Source organism: Hemicordylus capensis, chromosome 5, assembly GCF_027244095.1.
Source record: "Hemicordylus capensis ecotype Gifberg chromosome 5, rHemCap1.1.pri, whole genome shotgun sequence".
Classification (NCBI taxonomy): Eukaryota; Metazoa; Chordata; class Lepidosauria; order Squamata; family Cordylidae; genus Hemicordylus; species Hemicordylus capensis.
Window position 1 is genome coordinate 243,201,618 of NC_069661.1, and position 16,726 is coordinate 243,218,343.

General features: G+C 45.5%; 1 protein-coding gene across 21 annotated transcripts in view; it reads left to right on the forward strand.

Moving 5' to 3' along the window:
- PLEKHA5 (pleckstrin homology domain containing A5) overlaps window positions 1-16,726 on the forward strand; it is a 261,638-nt gene that overhangs the window by 40,160 nt on the left and 204,752 nt on the right. The window lies entirely within an intron of this gene.

Sequence of the window (16,726 nt, forward strand, 5' to 3'; positions counted from 1 at the left end):
TTTTTCCTCCTTGTATATGTAGCCTTATTCTTGGCTTTTCCAGGACAAAGAGACCTTGATTTTGTGGTGTTGAACCATAATTCTAGAAGACTTCAGCATGGCAAATATTTGTCATCCCTGATTCTGCACAAACACACTGGGGCATGGAAATCATTGAGGCATTCTGATTTTGAGTTGGTGATCAATTTTTGTTTGGTTCCCCCACATAAACCTCATGAAACCCAGACCTTGGGAAGATTGAAGCCAGTAAGCCATTTGTAGAGCCTTTAAGCCATAGTGGTCTCTTGACTACTGTCATAAGCAAAGTTCTTAGAAATTTCCTTTAGTTGGCAAGTCACCGTTTTTTGAAATTTTGTTAATTTTTTATTGTAACTTTGTTTTCAAATCTTCTACTGCTGATGTAAGCGAGTTAATTTGCATGGTAAAATTAAAACAAACAATGAATTTAAGGTCTCTGACACTTTTAAGATCTAGCCTTTGGAAAGTAAGAGATGGTGGTAGAGTTGGCATCTTTAATTAGGAACTTAGGCTTCATTTTGTTTAACCTGAAATCTTTTAAACTTAGCTTCTTTTAATTAGGGGAAAGGCTACAAAGAGGCAAACCAGGTACCAGGTATTAGTGCATATATAAAATACGAAACTATACGAAACAGAAAAATAAGAAATAAGAAACGAAAATACGAAACAAACTCTACTTTATTTTGAACTAGGGGAATTTTCACTCAGGCTGGTTCCCCATGTTGCAGTTCTCCTCTGCCCTGCACTCTTAGGTTCTGGCTCTTCACTCCCAGTCCCCAGAGTTCATTTCCTGGAACCAGTTCTCCAAGTTCTGCTCCCACAAGAGGGAATGACTCGACATGGCCTACTGTCTCGAGCACCACTTGAACAGAATGCAGTCTGGGTCTAGCTTTGGGTCCTCAGCCGCACTCTGCTTGGATGGGAAGGGAAGCCAGGCTTCTGTCAGTCTTGCAGCAGAGGATAGGAACATAGGAAGCTGCCATATACTGAGTCAGACCATTGGTCTATCAAGCTCACTATTGTCTTCACAGACTGGCAACGGCTTCTCCAAAGTTGCAGGCAGAAATCTCTCTTAGCCCTATCTTGGAGAAGCCAGGGAAGGAACTTGAAACTTTCTGCTCTTCCCGGAGCAGCTCCATCCACTGAGGAGAATATCTTACAGTATTCACACTCCTAGTCTCCGATTCATATGCAACCAGGGTGGATGATACTTAGCTAAGGGGACACCTCATGCTTGCTACCACAAGACCAGCTCTCTTCTCCTGGATGGGGTTCTATGCAATGGTGGCCTCTCATTCAGTTTGCAAGGTATGTTTCACTGTAATCTTGTGGAGGAGGGAGGGAAGTCCCACAGTAAAAAAGTTCACATGCATTTTTACTGTCCTCTCCCCCATGGCCCCTTAAAGATGGCCTAGGGTCACGCGCATCATGAAGTGATTCATGGAACGCAAATACAGATTCATTCTTTTTGCTTGCTCCTTGTACAGTGCTTCGGAGCACCACAGTGTGCCTGCATTTTTGGGCCACCAGGTTATGGAGGAGGCTTGAACATCATTGGTGTCCCTGTATGATGCCTGGCTGCTGATTGGCCAGCTATACTTATTCAAATTACTGTGTTCTCCTCCCTTTTGGGAGCCTGCCTTCAGTCTCTTCCATTCAGACTCGGAGGCTGCGTTAATGCAGATGGGTGATTGAAAGCAGGGTATGGGGAAGAGAATGTTGGTCTAGCTGCATCATCAACATGGATAGGAAAAGTGGATTTTTAAAAAAATTGCTTTTGAGGAATAACTGCAGAACGGAAAACTAATTGGGATCAGTGGTCCCTCTAATTTTTTTTCTCACCTCTGTGTGGAATGAGTTTTGTTCTGACAAGTGTCTGCATTCAGAATGGGGCCTTCCCGATTCAACCTGAATGGGATCAAAAATAAACTGAGCGTACATCCAAAGACTTGTGAGTGTGCACATGTGCGCACGCCTTAGAGGGAGCAGTGATTGGGATATAATCTGATAGGAAATGAACTTATGAGAGGATCACTTGAAAGGGTGAGGACTGATCTGGCTCAGGATCTGGGTGGTAAATTAACTGGCTTGCCTTCTATAAAATGGCTGTTGTGTTGAAATGGTCAGTGTGGGACAAGGAGTGGTTTGGTGTTTCATACTCTGCTGCTGCCTTCCATTCAATTTGTGGTTGTGGGCAACTCACTTGTCTTGATCTAGCCTCTGTTTCCAGCAGTGGCCAACCAGATGCCTCTGAGAAGCTTCCAAGCAGGGCATCAAAGCTGCTATGCTTAACCACAGTTCCTGTAGTTGAATGGTAATTATAACTACTTGATTATGAAAAAGTAGTTCAAAGTATTTAAACTGCTGTAGCTTAACTACTAAAGCAAAAACAACTTTCTTCCATTGGGGGAAAAACTATGTAAACAATGCATTATTTATTAACCTACTGAAATCTCCATATAAACACCAATACCAACTTGGTCACTAAGAAGAATACAGGCGTGCTTGTATTTACCAGCAGAGGGTGTGGCAACCCCCACTCTCTATTCCTACAGCTAATTGCTAGGAGCAGGCTCAGTATGTAGTATTTTCCAAGGGGGCTGGTTGCACTCGGAATATTCTAGGATTTCAAGGCCCAGCCTGCAATGAGAACAGGCAGATAGTGCGTCTGGCCACCTAACCAATCGCCTTATTAGTGGGTGGCCATCCCTGTTCGCCATTGGCAGTGGTGGTAGTCGTGCTGATGCCTCCACCTCTAGCTTCTACACTTTCCTTCTGCTCCATGTCCTGCCCTCTTGTCTTTTCAAACCATAGGGAGCAGGACTGGCTAAGGGGAGGAGGAGGGTGAAGGAAGAACACTGTTGTCCTCTGGTAGGGGTCTGGGAAAGAGATAATTGCCTTCATGCACTGATGGCACTAGGAAGATAAATTTCGATAGCTAGAAATTTGAAGAGCAGAGGATCAGGGAGTAGGATGCAAAATTTACCTACTAGGCGCTTCCTTATATGTAGATATTAATTGGGTATTAACAGATGCAAATGGGATTTATAGCACCAAAAACTAATGACAAAAATTAATGAAGAACATTACTTCCCTTTGCTCACACTTCATCCAGCTTCCTTCCTTGGTTCATTTCCCAACCAAGATAGGAGAGGATCCAGATAGAAAAAGTCTACCCACATTAAGACTGAAATCCCATGCACGCTTGCTTGGAAGCAGGTTCATTAAACCCAGTGAACCTTCCTTCCATGGAAAAATGAAAATGTTTAGGCCTCAGCTATTGAATTCAACAAGATTTATTTCTGAGTAAGCATATAGGAGTGATTTAGTGCGGTATGACCTTCTGTAGACCTCCTCCTGCTCATTCTGTCAGATGCGTAGAGTGAGACGATGATATACTTGTTTGTTTCACTTCACTGCATTAGGCTGTTGCATTCAAAAGCTCATGTCACAGCACCCCTGGTCTATAAAGAGCCATAAGTACAGTTTCAGCTCTTCTTAATTTTGTTTTGACAGGCACCATTTTGAACCACATTGACTTAGAAGCAAGTCCTACTGGAATCAATGGGACATTTCTAAGCTTAAGTATTGGCATGTCAGTGGCACTTGAGGTTTAGGTGTGAATTTTAGTTTAGTCTTTTCTTGAACAGTATGGAAGATATTTTCTTTATCCCAAAACTGTTATCCTTTAATTGAGTTTTATTGTTATGGAGTTAATACTTAATTTTGTATGTCGTATGTTCATAATATCTTCAGGAAAGTATGTGGAGGGGTGGGGATCAGCATTCTCCAGAGGAAGAACAAGGGTGACCTCCTACTTCAGAGGAGAAAGAACCCTTCACGGTAGGTCCAATGTTTCTTTCTTTAAAAACCCTTGTTGAAATGTCAAACTAGGTTTACTTCACAGGCACCATTAGGAGATTGTGTCTGGAAATGGTTGCATGTGACAACCCTTCCATGTTCTTCCGTGGATGTCTGAAGTGCAGCAGGAATTGGAATGTGCCTGAATTCATGTCACGAGACTGAGTGTTCATCAGTTACTGCTCTCGTTTGACTTCAAAAGAGGTGAATATGTACATTCATGTGAGGTGGGGGAGCTTTAATAAGGATTCTAGCTAATTAGCCATACTAGTCTATGGCATGAGCTTTCATAGGCGATAGCATGCATTGGATGTATGAGCGAAGTGAACTAAGATGGAGATAGCAAAAGCCAAGTTCTGCCACAGACATTTATGCCCATTGGGTTACTTTCTTTACTCTGGCAACACTATTCATTGGATCAGAGGCATCGGCCCTTATTACCACATGTTTGTTCCTTTGCACATTAATGAACAGAATCCTCTGTGCACATAGAACAGTCCCTTCTCTTATAGAATGAGTAGCCACAAACTTGAAATTACAAATGGAAATGGGAAGAAACCACTTGGTGCACGGTCTCTCAGAGTACAGTATTCCATTGCTGTCTTGGGGGTTTGGGTATTTAGAGGGCTCAGAACAATGATCTTGTTCCTGAAATCCACATTTTCGCCAAATTTGTTGTCATTTGTTGCTGTGTGAATAAAGACACCCAGAAACTGATTGCTAGGAGGGCCAACAAAAGGAAGTACGTTTTCATACAGCACATAATTAATCTGTGGAATTCTCTGCCACAGCATATGGTGATGGCCACTAGATTGGATGGCTTTAAAGGGGGCTTAGACAAATTCACAGCAGACAGGTCTATCAATGGCTACTAGTCGGGTGGCTATAGGCCACCTCCAGCCTTGGAAACAAGATGCCTCTAAATACCAGATGCAGTGGAGCAGCACCAGGAAAGTGGGCATGCCTCTTGCTTGCGGGCTTCTCAGAGTCATCTGGTGGGCCACTGTTGGAGAAAACAGGTTGCTGGACTAGATAAGCCTTGGGTACAGCAGGGCTGCTGTAATGTTCCTATGACACTGGATGATTCTTCCAGTTAGAGGCTATCTTGTGTTTGGTTTCCAGACCATATGGTTAGTGGGAGGATGCAGGGAGATAGTGGTGACAGCAATGCCTTAAAGGTCAGGGGTCCTTGTATTGAAGGCTTGAGCAGGGACAGGTGCCATAGGGATTGGTTCTCAAGCAGGATGATGAAGAAATAAGGAGAGGGAAGTGTCAGGCCATGCTAGGAAGATAAATATTAGTGTTGTGGAGAGGAAGGGGACAACACTGGTAAGCAGAGGAAAGCATGTTGGGATTTGGCAATGCAAATGACAGAACGTTAGGGGTTGTGCAGGATTAGGAGAACATTGCACCTAGGCCAGGAAAGGATTTAGTGGTGGAAACCATGTTGATCCAGGAGGGTCATGTGTGACAAATGAGATGGCAAGGCAGCTTGGTTGGAGATCTCTTTTGCTCTATGGTCATAAGGGATGTGCATCTCATGGGTACAGGGTCTGGGGCATTTTGGCTCTTGACTCCTTATTTTGAAGATTTCAATTTGACTGGTAGGTCTGAAACTCAGGCAATCTCTGAGTTTCCTCTCATTCCCCAGTTAAGTTCCTTCTGAATTGTAGAACTTAAAAACATTTGTCTTTAATTTTGCTGCAGTCACTAAAGATCCCCAAATGGTATAAGGTTCAGTTTAGTTTTCACTCTATTTTTATCCTTCTTTCCTGGAGGAAAGTAAGCTTATAAGCTCACCCGGCAGAGTGAGTAAGTGCTTGCTCATGCACGTACATGTGTGTGCCTCCACCCCATCAACATTGCATTGCCTGGACCAATATGAACCAAATTGGGTGCAGTTGTAGGGACGCCTCCCTACATCTGTACTGCATCACATAGTTTGTGGTGATGTGATCCACCCCAATTCAAGATGGCAGATGCGTGAACGTTTGAGGTGCAAGTGGGCTATCTTGTGGACCATCTAACTGACCTGAACCAAATTTGTTACAGCTGTAGGGGCACATAAGGACACCTCAATGGTGTAGTTTGTAATGATGTCATCCACCCCAATTCAAGATGAGACGTGTGGACGTTTGAGGCGCAAGTGGGCTATTGTGGACCGTCTAATAACTGATTTGAACCAAAATTAGTCCAGTTGTAGGGATGGTGAAAAGAAAGTAGGCAGTCTAGTTCTTTCCAGAAAAACTTGCTTTTTATCTAAAGGCACATAGGTGTGTGCTCACGGAGCAGCCAGTTCTGACTGATGTAATAACTTCCTTAAATGAAGCAATGCTGTGATTGACATTTCAGTATTGAGATGCAGCAGTGCAGTTGTGGGGAGCTATGTATAATACAGTTGTCCATCGGATTATAGCTGAAGAAGTAAGCCCTGGTCCAAGGGAGTATTTCTGCAATTCAGCTTCACAGTGAATGGGATTTAAATGTTGCGCTCTATCAATTGTGCCAAGAAGTGTATTCTCATTAGATCGCCTGCTGTTCTGAAATTCACATTTTGTATTGTGCAACATCTAATCAGGGTTTAAACTGGCAGTTTTGGGGAGCTGATTTACTGGAGCAACCCAGGACAACCACAAGACTTCATGGTTTTTCAGGCTTGTCGGAAAGGCTATAACCCATTTTTAGCCAAGCCTTCTCTGGGTTATCACTGCCATTATCCCATCTTGTTATCCATATATTTTTATTTTTTTACATTATGTTTGTTTTAATATATTTATGTTCTCCTCCACATCTGAAGTTTACTTGTGTATATTTATTTAGAAATAACTTGGCTCAAATTGGTGCACGGGCAAAACAAGCTGATGCAAATGGATGACTGAAGGATTTAATTTTAAGTCGGAGGTAATGTTTGATAAAGGGAAATGCTATAAGGAAATAAGCCATGTTTCATCGCTAATGACCGTGCTTTAGTTGAAGCTTAATTCTTTCAGCAACCCATGTCTTGATTGCAGCTGTCGACATGAAAAACCAGTACTGATGTGGTAATTCCCATCAACACTAGCAACTGATTCTAAAGACATAGGTTACATTTACTTTATTAAGCTGCTTCTGCTCTCTGTTCTTGCTTCCTTTATTACTGTTCTTAATTCATATAGCAATTTCTAGTGCACAGTGTGTGTCATCACTTAGAAGTAGACCACTGTTCCCAATTTTAATACTGGACTGTGAGTCAGAGGGAGGGAACAAATTGTCTGTGGCTGACAAAGAATTCAAACCCAGATATTGTTCAAAACAAAATTCAGTATAGGCATGCATATGGTGTTCAAGGCACTATTTTAAGCCAAGCTGCTTATCTGTTCAATGTATTGGCTCAAACAATGGATCTTTGACAACACAGGCCCGGAGAGTTCATGGCTGCTTGGTGGAATTTGTCTAGCACTAAAACTTTCTGAAAAATTAACTAGAACTGGGTACCCAGGTGAACACTTTAGAGATACAAGAATCTTCATGGTTTAGGGGGAAAGAAAGGTTGGATTTCTGCCAAATAGACACGCCAATCAAATAAATCTACAAATACATTAATGCCCAGTTTCTAAAGTTCTCTAGGCATTTTTTTGAATGTGGACTTGAGAAATAAAAAGGAGCACTTTATGAAGACCAGATAGAAAGCTGCCATTAGGTCCCTACTAACCTGATTTCTGCTGTAGAAAATAACAGTAGCAATGTGGCAGTGCAGTTCTTTTAAAACAAACAAAAGGAATAGTAAATTTAGCTAATCTGCCTAACTGCAAGATCAGATGCATTTGTGAGAGATTGGAGTTGGTGTTGGCAATGTTGAAGAAGAAACTGGATAGCCTTTTTCCGTAGTCATAGTTGAAATTGTGTTGAAAGAGAGTGAGTTCAGTAAACCTAAGAAGTTATTTTCCCAATCAATGCACGAGTCTAACTTGTTCTGCAAGATGATGTGGAAAACATTTGGAGGCATTGTACGGCCACTTTCAGACATCGCACGGAACTGGAGTTACAGGTGACCAGGATCTGTGTAACTGTGTGTCTGAATGTGTGAAACTGCAGGTTGGACCCTAACTCTGAGGTTTCAGTCACCAAATTCCAATGTGAACCCACAGTTTGGTTTGCTGCTTGGGCCTCTGGTTTGAGGCTGCCTCCGTTATGTCTGAATGCAGAACTGGAGGCAGCGAAACCGGAGTTGAGGGAAGGAAACTCCTCCCTCTTTCCATTCTGTGTGGCTGCCACAGCTGTCCATCAATCAAAAGAGGAAGCCTGGTAGCCAGCCCCCCGCCCCTTCTCCGCAATTTTGTAGAGGAGGCCAGCACTTATGTCTGAATTCAGATAGGTAAGTACGTGGGGTGGGGAGCAGAACAGAGGGTCCCGGTTCTGTGACTTGCTTGCAAGTTACTCTGAGGATACTCATGTTTGCTGTGACTTATATACCGCTAGTTATGCAGCTCGGGGTGTGTCCAGAATGCTGTCTGATCATGTGCTGTAGGGTGACTTTCAGTTATTGTGATCTGACTGAGGATGTGGACAAAGTCCTTGGTAATCTGTGGTCTACCACATGCCCACCTTGGTTAATACGCAGAAGGGGATTCACTGGCTGGACCCACAGAGGTAAATGTCTCCTTGAGAGAGGGAGCAAGTCCAGCCCCTTTGACGGAGCTGTTCGTGAGAATGCACCTTAAGGAACCCTCTTTGGATGATGAGGACTGCAACAACAACCAGTTGGATGCAAATATCCATCGTCTGGCTCCAAAATCTTGCAGCTGGCTCCCAGATCCTAAGAAAACTTGTCAAGGGCTGTATAAATGGATTAGAAAAATAAAGGTAACTAGCTGAACCCGCACAGAGCTTCTGTGTGGTAGTTTTCTTACTTTTTGGAGTTGTGTTGTGTGAATTTGGCTGGTTGTTCAGTTGTTTCTTTATTTTCCCATTTGTCTTCATTGTCTTTTTGCAGTTCTTTCTGTGCATCAGAAGGCGAGGCACTGGGGCAATAGGTGGGAGGCAGGGCAGGAGAGACACAGGGGCAGAAGGTGGGGGGAGGGAAGGCGAGGCACTGGGGCAGAAGGCAGGGGGATGGAAGGCGAGGCACTGGGGCAATAGGTGAGGTGAAGGACGGCGAGGCACTGGGGCAATAGGTGGGAGGCAGGGCAGGAGAGACACGGGGCAGAAGGTGGGGGGAGGGAAGGCGAGGCACTGGGGCAGAAGGCAGGGGGATGGAAGGCGAGGCACTGGGGCAATAGGTGAGGTGAAGGAAGGCGAGGCACTGGGGCAATAGGTGGGAGGCAGGGCAGGAGAGACACAGGGCAATAGGTGGGGGGATAGAAGGCGAGGCACTGGGGCAGAAGGCAGGGGGATGGAAGGCGAGACACTGGGACAGAAGCTGGCGAGAGGGGGGAACCGCCAGCCCTAAAGAGCGCACAGATGCTCTGTGCAGGATCAGGTAGTAGCTAGTTATTTATTTTTTGTGGGGAGTGTGGCTACTGTAGGCCCCTTAATTTTCATTTTCATTTTATTTTTTAGTTGGGTGGTGGTGGTGGTAAGACTGGCTACCTTTGTCCCTCACAGTCCAGTGTTTTGGTTTCCATCCCCCTCACCTCTTGCACCAGTGTTGTCCTTATAAGGCCCCCCCCCCCGGTTTGCCTTTTTTTGCCTCGCCCGACCTCCCCCCACCCTCTGACCCAGTGCCTCGCCCGCCCTCCCCCCGCCTTCTGACCCAGTGCCTCGCCCGCCCTCCCCCTCGCCTTCTGACCCAGTGCCTCGCCCGCCCTCCCCCTCGCCTCTTTCCCCAGTGTTGTCTCTCAAAGTCCCTAGGTTTTTTTGTTTGTTTTTTTGAATGTTTTTGTGGAATCTTTCCCCTCCCTACCTCTTACCCCAGTGTTTGTCCTAGAAGTCTTGTGTGTTTTTTGGGGCCGGCAACCTCTCTCCCACACCACCCCAGTCTCTGGCCTGGCCGCCGCCACCTCCTCAACTTGCCTCTGCGCTGGGCTAGATCCGCCGCCTCTCTCCCCCGCCCCAGTCTCCGGCCTGGCTGAGTGCCGCCGCCGAGGCCAGGCCCGCCGCCGCCTCCTTGCCTCAGTGGCCGGGCCGGACCCGCCCCCTGGCCCACAACTTCCACCATGCCGGGCCCGCTCTCTTTGGGGCCGGCTACCTCTCTCCCCCCCACTCTGCCCAGTCTCCGGCGGGACCGAGTGCCGCCGCTGCGGCCGCCGCCTGTTTGGCCTGCTGAGAGCCGCTTGCCAGTCTTTGCAGCTGGCCACCTCTCCCCTCCACCCCTACCCCCTGCTGCAGTATCGGGGCCCGCCACCGCTGCCGCCTCCTTGCCCGTCGGCCGGTCCTCCTCCTCGCCTTGCCTTGCCTCCTTGCCCCTCACACTACCTGTCGCCACCAGGCCAGCCCGCCAGCGGCCATGGCTCGCAGAGGCCAATTCTCCTCCTCCTGGGTGTGCCAGCCAATCAGGTGCCTCTGCAGCCCAGCCAATCAGCTGGGCTGCCAGGACGCATTTTCCCTGGGCACACCTAGGAGAATTATATATATACAGATTGCTTAGTATTCAAGAGCACTTGCTAGTATGCAGTGGTCCTCATGTTGGAGCAGGGAAATAGACTGTTTCAAATAAGTTTTGAAGTTTGAACAAAGGAGATTAGTCTGAACCTTTTGCCTTCTCACTGTTTCTCCAGAAAATATTGAACATAGGTAAAAGCAGCAAGATGTGGAGGTTCAACAGAAACATTGTGAAAGGGTTAAGAAGGCCTCTTCTTCCATGCTAGTCTTCCTCTGCACATTGCAGCTATATTGGTTTCCCAAAAGCAATCTGGAAAAGACCATGAAACTCCACATTGTGTAGTTCTATCCTTCCTCTTAACTAATTCTTTTTTAAAAATAAAGAATCCAGATATCATAGTCTAGTTACGTGCACTAGACCACAAAGCTATACCACTAGGTACTGTACTTTGCTAGCCAAGTTCTGGGTCGCATGTGTTGGAAATTGTTGGCCTTTCCCTCCTGTAATCTGAGTCTTAAGAACGTGAGAGCAGCCCTGCTGGATCAGACCCAAGGAGGCCCATCTAGTCCAGCATCCTGTTTCGCACAGTGGCCCACCAGATGCCGCTGGAAGCCGGAGACAGGAGTTGAGGACATGCCCTCTCTCCTGCTGCTACTCCCCTACAACTGGTACTCAGAGAAATCCTGCCTTTGAGGCTGGAAGTGGCCTATAGACCTCCGACTAGTAGCCATTGATAGACCTCTCCTCCATGAAGTCATCTGAACTCCTCTTAAAGCCATCCAGGTTGTTGGCTGTCACCACATCCTGTGGCAGAGAGTTCCACAAGTGAATCATGCGTTGTGTGAAAAAGTACTTCGGTTTGTTGGTCCTAGACCTCCTGGCAATCAATTTCATGGAGTGACCCCTGGTTCTAGTGTTGTGTGAGAGGGAAAAGAATTTCTCTCTCTCTACTTTCTCCACACCATGCATGATTTTATAGATCTCTATCATGTCTCCCCGCAGTCGTCTTTTTTTCTAAACTAAAAAGCCCCAGGTGTTGTAGTATTGTCTCCTAAGAAAGGTGCTCTAGGCCCCTGATCATCTTGGTTGCCCTCTTCTGTACCTTCTCCAGTTCAACAATGTCCTTTTAAAGATGTGGTGACCAGAATTGTATGCAGTACTCCAAGTGTGGTCACACCATAGTTTTGTATAAGGGCATTATAATATTAGCCGTTTTATTTTCAATCCCTTTTCTAATGATCGCTAGCATGGAATTTGCCTTTTTCACAGCTGCCGCACATTGAGTCAACACTTTCAACGAGCTGTCCACCACAACCCCAAGATCCCTCTCCTGGTCCATCACCGACAGCTCGGATCCCATCAGCATATACTTGAAGTTGGGGTTTTTTGTCCCATTGTACATCACTTTACACTTGCTAACACTGAACCGCATTTGCCATTTTGTCACCCACTCCCCCAGTTTGGAGAGATCCTATTGGAGCTGCTCACAATCCATTTTGGATTTCACTACCCGGAAGAGTTTGGTATCATCTGCAAATTTGGCCACCTCGCTGCTTACCCCTGCTTCTAGATCATTTATGAATAAATTAAAAAACACCGGTCCCAGTACAGATCCCTGGGGGACCACACTTCTTACTTCCCTCCATTGTGAAAACTCTCCATTTATACCTACCCTCTGTTTCCTGTCTTTCAACCAGTTAGCAATCCACACATGTACTTGTCCCCTTATCCCATGACCGCTAAGTTTCCTCAGGAGTCTTTGATGAGGAATTTTGTCAAAAGCTTTTTGGAAGTCCAGGTAGACTATGTCAACTGGATCACCTTGATCCACACACTTGTTGACACTCTCAAAGAAGTCCAAAAGGTTGGTGAGGCAAGATTTACCTTTGCGGAAGCCATGCTGGCTCACTCCCAGCAGGGCCTGTTCTTCTAGGTGCTTTACAATTTTATCCTTGAGGATGCTTTCCATCAATTTGCCTGGAACGGACGTTAGGCTAACCGGCCTGTATTTTCCCGGATCGCCCCTGGATCCCTTCTTGAAAATTGGTGTTACATTTGCTACTCTCCTGTCCTCTGGTACAGAGCCCGAATGCAGGGATAAGTTAAATATTTTAGCAAGGAGGTCGGCAATTTCACATTTGAGTTCTTTGAGGACTCTTGGGTGGATGCCATCCGGCCCTGGTGATTTGTTAGCTTTCAGTTTTTCCAGACAGTTTAGAACATCATCCCTTGTCACTTCTATCTGACTCAGCTCTCTAGCCTCCATCCCTAAAAAGCCTGGTTCAGGAACAGGTATATGCTCAGTATCCTCTGCTATGAAGACAGATACAAAGAACTCATTCAGCTTCTCTGCAACCTCCATATCCTCCTTAATAATCCCTTTCACTCCCTCATTGTCTAATGGTCCAACTGCCTCCCTGGCAGGTTTCCTGCTTCTGATGTACTTAAAGAAGTTTTTGATATTCCCCTTGATACTTTTGGCTAAATGTTCCTCAAACTCTTTTTGCCTCCCTTATTGTCACCTTGCATTTCTTTTGCCAGAGTTTGTGTTCCTTTCTGTTCTCTTCGTTTGGACAGGACTTCCAATTTCGGAAGGAAGTCTTCTTCCCTTTCATGGCTTCCTTGACGGTACCCGTTAGCCATGCTGGCATCCTCCTGGACTTAGTGGTACCTTTCCTCCTTTTGGGTATACAGTCTTACTGGGCTTCTAGTATCGTGGTTTTGAGTAAACTCCATGCACTCTGGAGTGAAGTGACTCTCCTGATTTTCCCCCTCAGCTTTCTTTTCACCATACTCCTCATTTTGGAGAAGTTTCCTCTTCTGAAACTCAAAATGTCTGTGTTAAACGTCCTTGGTGATTCTCTCCCCGCATGTATGCTGAATTTGATGGCACTGTGGTCACTGTTCCCTAAAGGGTTGATGACACTGACGTCACGCACCAGGTCCTGGGTGTCACTCAGAATTAGATCCAAGGTCGCCTTCTCTCTGGTTGGTTCCATGACCAACTGTTCTAGGGCACAGTCATTTAGTGTATCTAGAAATTTGACCTCTTTGTCCTGACTTGAATGTGAATTTACCCAGTCTATGTGTGGGTAATTGAAATCACCCATAATTGCAGCCCTGCCTCTCCTTGATGCCTCCCTGATTTCCTCCTGCAACTCCCAGTCACTGTCGGCATTATGATCCGGAGGGCGATAGCACGTCCCCAGTAGCACGTCCCCTTTCCGGTCTTGCAATGTTATCCTGTGATCTACTGCTCTGAAGAACAAGTGTGAGGATCCCAATGCTGGTGTGACAGGCAACATATTTTCTTGCATTAGTGGTGAGCCTCAATCCACCCTCCCCGAAGTGATTCAAGACCAGTTGTTGAATCTTCCGTGCAAGTGCTTGTTGCGATTCAGTTGTGGGATATAGCGATGGAATCTAGCTCTCTTTCATTTGTACTGCCTTATGTACAGAATTTTCGGCAGTGAGGAGCACTTCAGGGTTTCTCGGTAGCAAGTCTGGTAGAGTTTTGGCTCTACACAGCTTTTCCTGCACATCACATTGCTTAGTTTAGCTGCAGCATTTGCACGGAACTGTAACCCCGTAAACTCAAGCTGCCTATAAAACCAAGCCATGTACTGACCTTCTCGCCATTCAGGGTTGCTTATTAGTTGTTTCAAGATAGAACCATGGCAGTGAAGGTGCTGATTCTTCTCATTTTAGCCTTGTGTTTGCTTTTACACATCTGTTTCTTTGTGACTTGGGGCCAAATTGTGTATGATTCCCCAGTAATTGTGTGTAATAATGGCAATAAGCCCCACTCCTCCATCTGGCGCTATAATGTATATTGCTTGCCCTGATGAAAGACTATTCAAGTTTGAGACTAAGGGATTCCTACAATAAAACGAACTGGTGCACAAACTCTTGGACAAGCAACTATCCCTTCTGCCTGTGTGAATGACGCCTGGAAAATATATATGGTCCATGTCTGATCAGTGAGGGAATACCAAAGGCAACTCTGCCTAACTAACTAGTATTCTCAGGTTGGTCTGACTCACTCCAAAGCTGAGATTCTGCATCCATTTGCATCTGAGTGACAAATCAATTCCAAGAAATATTTCAGAACATTGGGTAACAGCGTCACAGGTTCTGACTCGTAGAACCTTTCCAACTGCAGTGACATTTGAGTTGCTTGTTGTGCCAGATCGTGTGCTGTTATGTCGGGAGTTGCTGGAAGCCTATGAGGCTTGCTGCCACTCAGAGTTCCCAGGAGAAATTCAGGTAGTCTATTGGGATTTATGGCCCTCGACACTTTGTAAGCTTCTGTTGTGTGGAAATATGTAAAGCAATTTCTGCGGAGGTTGATGGCAGTGATTCAGCTGAGAAAGTGAAAGGTAAGTGGAGAGAAGTAGGTTAAACTTTAAAGCCTTGTGCTAGAGGACAGCAGCATTGTCAGCTTAGCACTGGGGGATTTCTGGGCTGCACTTTGTTAACTTTCAGATGTGTGAATGAGAGACGCTCAGTATTGTGTGTCTAGATTTAGTTACTCTTTATGAAATGAAATCTGGTTGCTTCTTCATCCTATAGCAAATTTCTGCATTTATCTCCTTAACAAATATACACACATTGCTCCCCTGTGATGCTTGCTTGTTGTGAGCAATGGCTTGATGTAACTTACACACATTCTCAAACACAATAATCTTCCCAACACTGAACAGAATGGGCAAGTCCCTTCTTGCACAACACTCCTTCTGTGTATATTGGCGCCCTACAGAGCTTTGTATTTGGCTGTTAAGTTGTATAGTTTTTCTTAAGTCGTTAGTTCTGTGAGGCGATGGTCTGATTTTGCTTCATCTTCAAGTTGCATGGCTTTTGTCTTCATTCCTTGGTTCAGGTAGGGGTGTGTGTGTGTGTGTGAGAGAGAGAGAGAGAGAGATTGAGAGATTCATTAACTGATTCCTTTCCCCCAATCATTTGTGCACTGCTTGTCCTAAAATATGTTTTGAGTGCTAACTAACTATACAGGAAACACATTCTTTGCAACCTAAGGACAGCTATAGTTACTGATGAAGAGAATCAGCACCTTATGGCAGTTAATTGCTAAAGTGATTTAATACTTATTCCAAAAAAAAAGGAAGAATGTGTATAAGGGACGTGCATAGGCGGGTAGGGCGGGGAGCAGTTCCCTTAAGAGGCAGGTCCTTACCTACTTCGCTGCTGCCCTGCCGCTTTTCCGGGCGCGGTGCTCACTTGAGCAAAGGCCACATGCAGCTGCGTTGCTGTTCCCAGCAGGCTGCGTGCGGCATCAGCATGCATGTGGTGTTGTTGTGCCAATGCCGTGCGCATGACTACTCTGTACACAACCTGTAGGGAACAGCACCACAGCTGCACACAGCCTTTGCTCGAGTGAGCGCTGCACTCAGAAAAATGGTGGGGCAGCAGCAGAGCAGGTTAGGATCTGCTTTCCTCCTCCTAAAGGGAACTGGTTCACATCCCAAAGGAGGTGCCAAACCAGCTCGTGCACATCCCTAGTGTGTATACCCTTCTATAGCCAAAATAGATGATGTGAAACTAATTTAGAGAGAGTTGACCGTTTTCATCTCAGTCATTGCCTTTGCACAGGGTTGCCCATTATCTATTATTGGTGGCATAGTAACGTTTCTATTCTGTTATTAACAAATGGAAGAGATGGGCTACTTCATTACCTCAAGCCATAATTAAGGTGGGGTTTCTAAGCAAGTATTTTAAGTTATAAAAAGTTGATCCGTTGTTTCCATGGACATGGAGCATGCCAGTTTGTTGCTAGGGGTATGTTGCACTTGCTCTGCATTGCTTTTGGAATTCAGAATTTGTTCCCCACTTCAAAGTAATAAAAAGTGGGCCGAGATCAAAGAGCCCATTAAGGTAGCTGCAAAGGTAAGTTCACTCTCTTCCCTCCCCCTGCATTGGAGGATGTTTCCTCCCGGTTTTTAAAGCGGTGTTGGGTGGTATTTAGTGCTGCTATTGGAGGAGTTGAGCTAGTGTGGGCATACATTTGCTTGCATCTCTGCTACAACATCCTGGTAACCAGAAATATAGCTTGCTGCTTAGTATAGATTCCTGAGCTTTTAGGACATGTCTTCAAGTTTCCCACTACAATTATGAGGACTGAAACTAGAGAAAAAGGATGCTGAAGCTCTTTCGTTAAGAGACAAACCACGCAGAGAACTGTGAGAGAGCATTTGGATCATCCAGGCGTAGACAATGCCTAGCACATTTGGATCACTCTGGTGTGGCAGCCAGATAGGGTTCCTGGCTCGGAATAAAGTTGAATTTTATGCTCTGTCTTTTGAGTTGCACAAT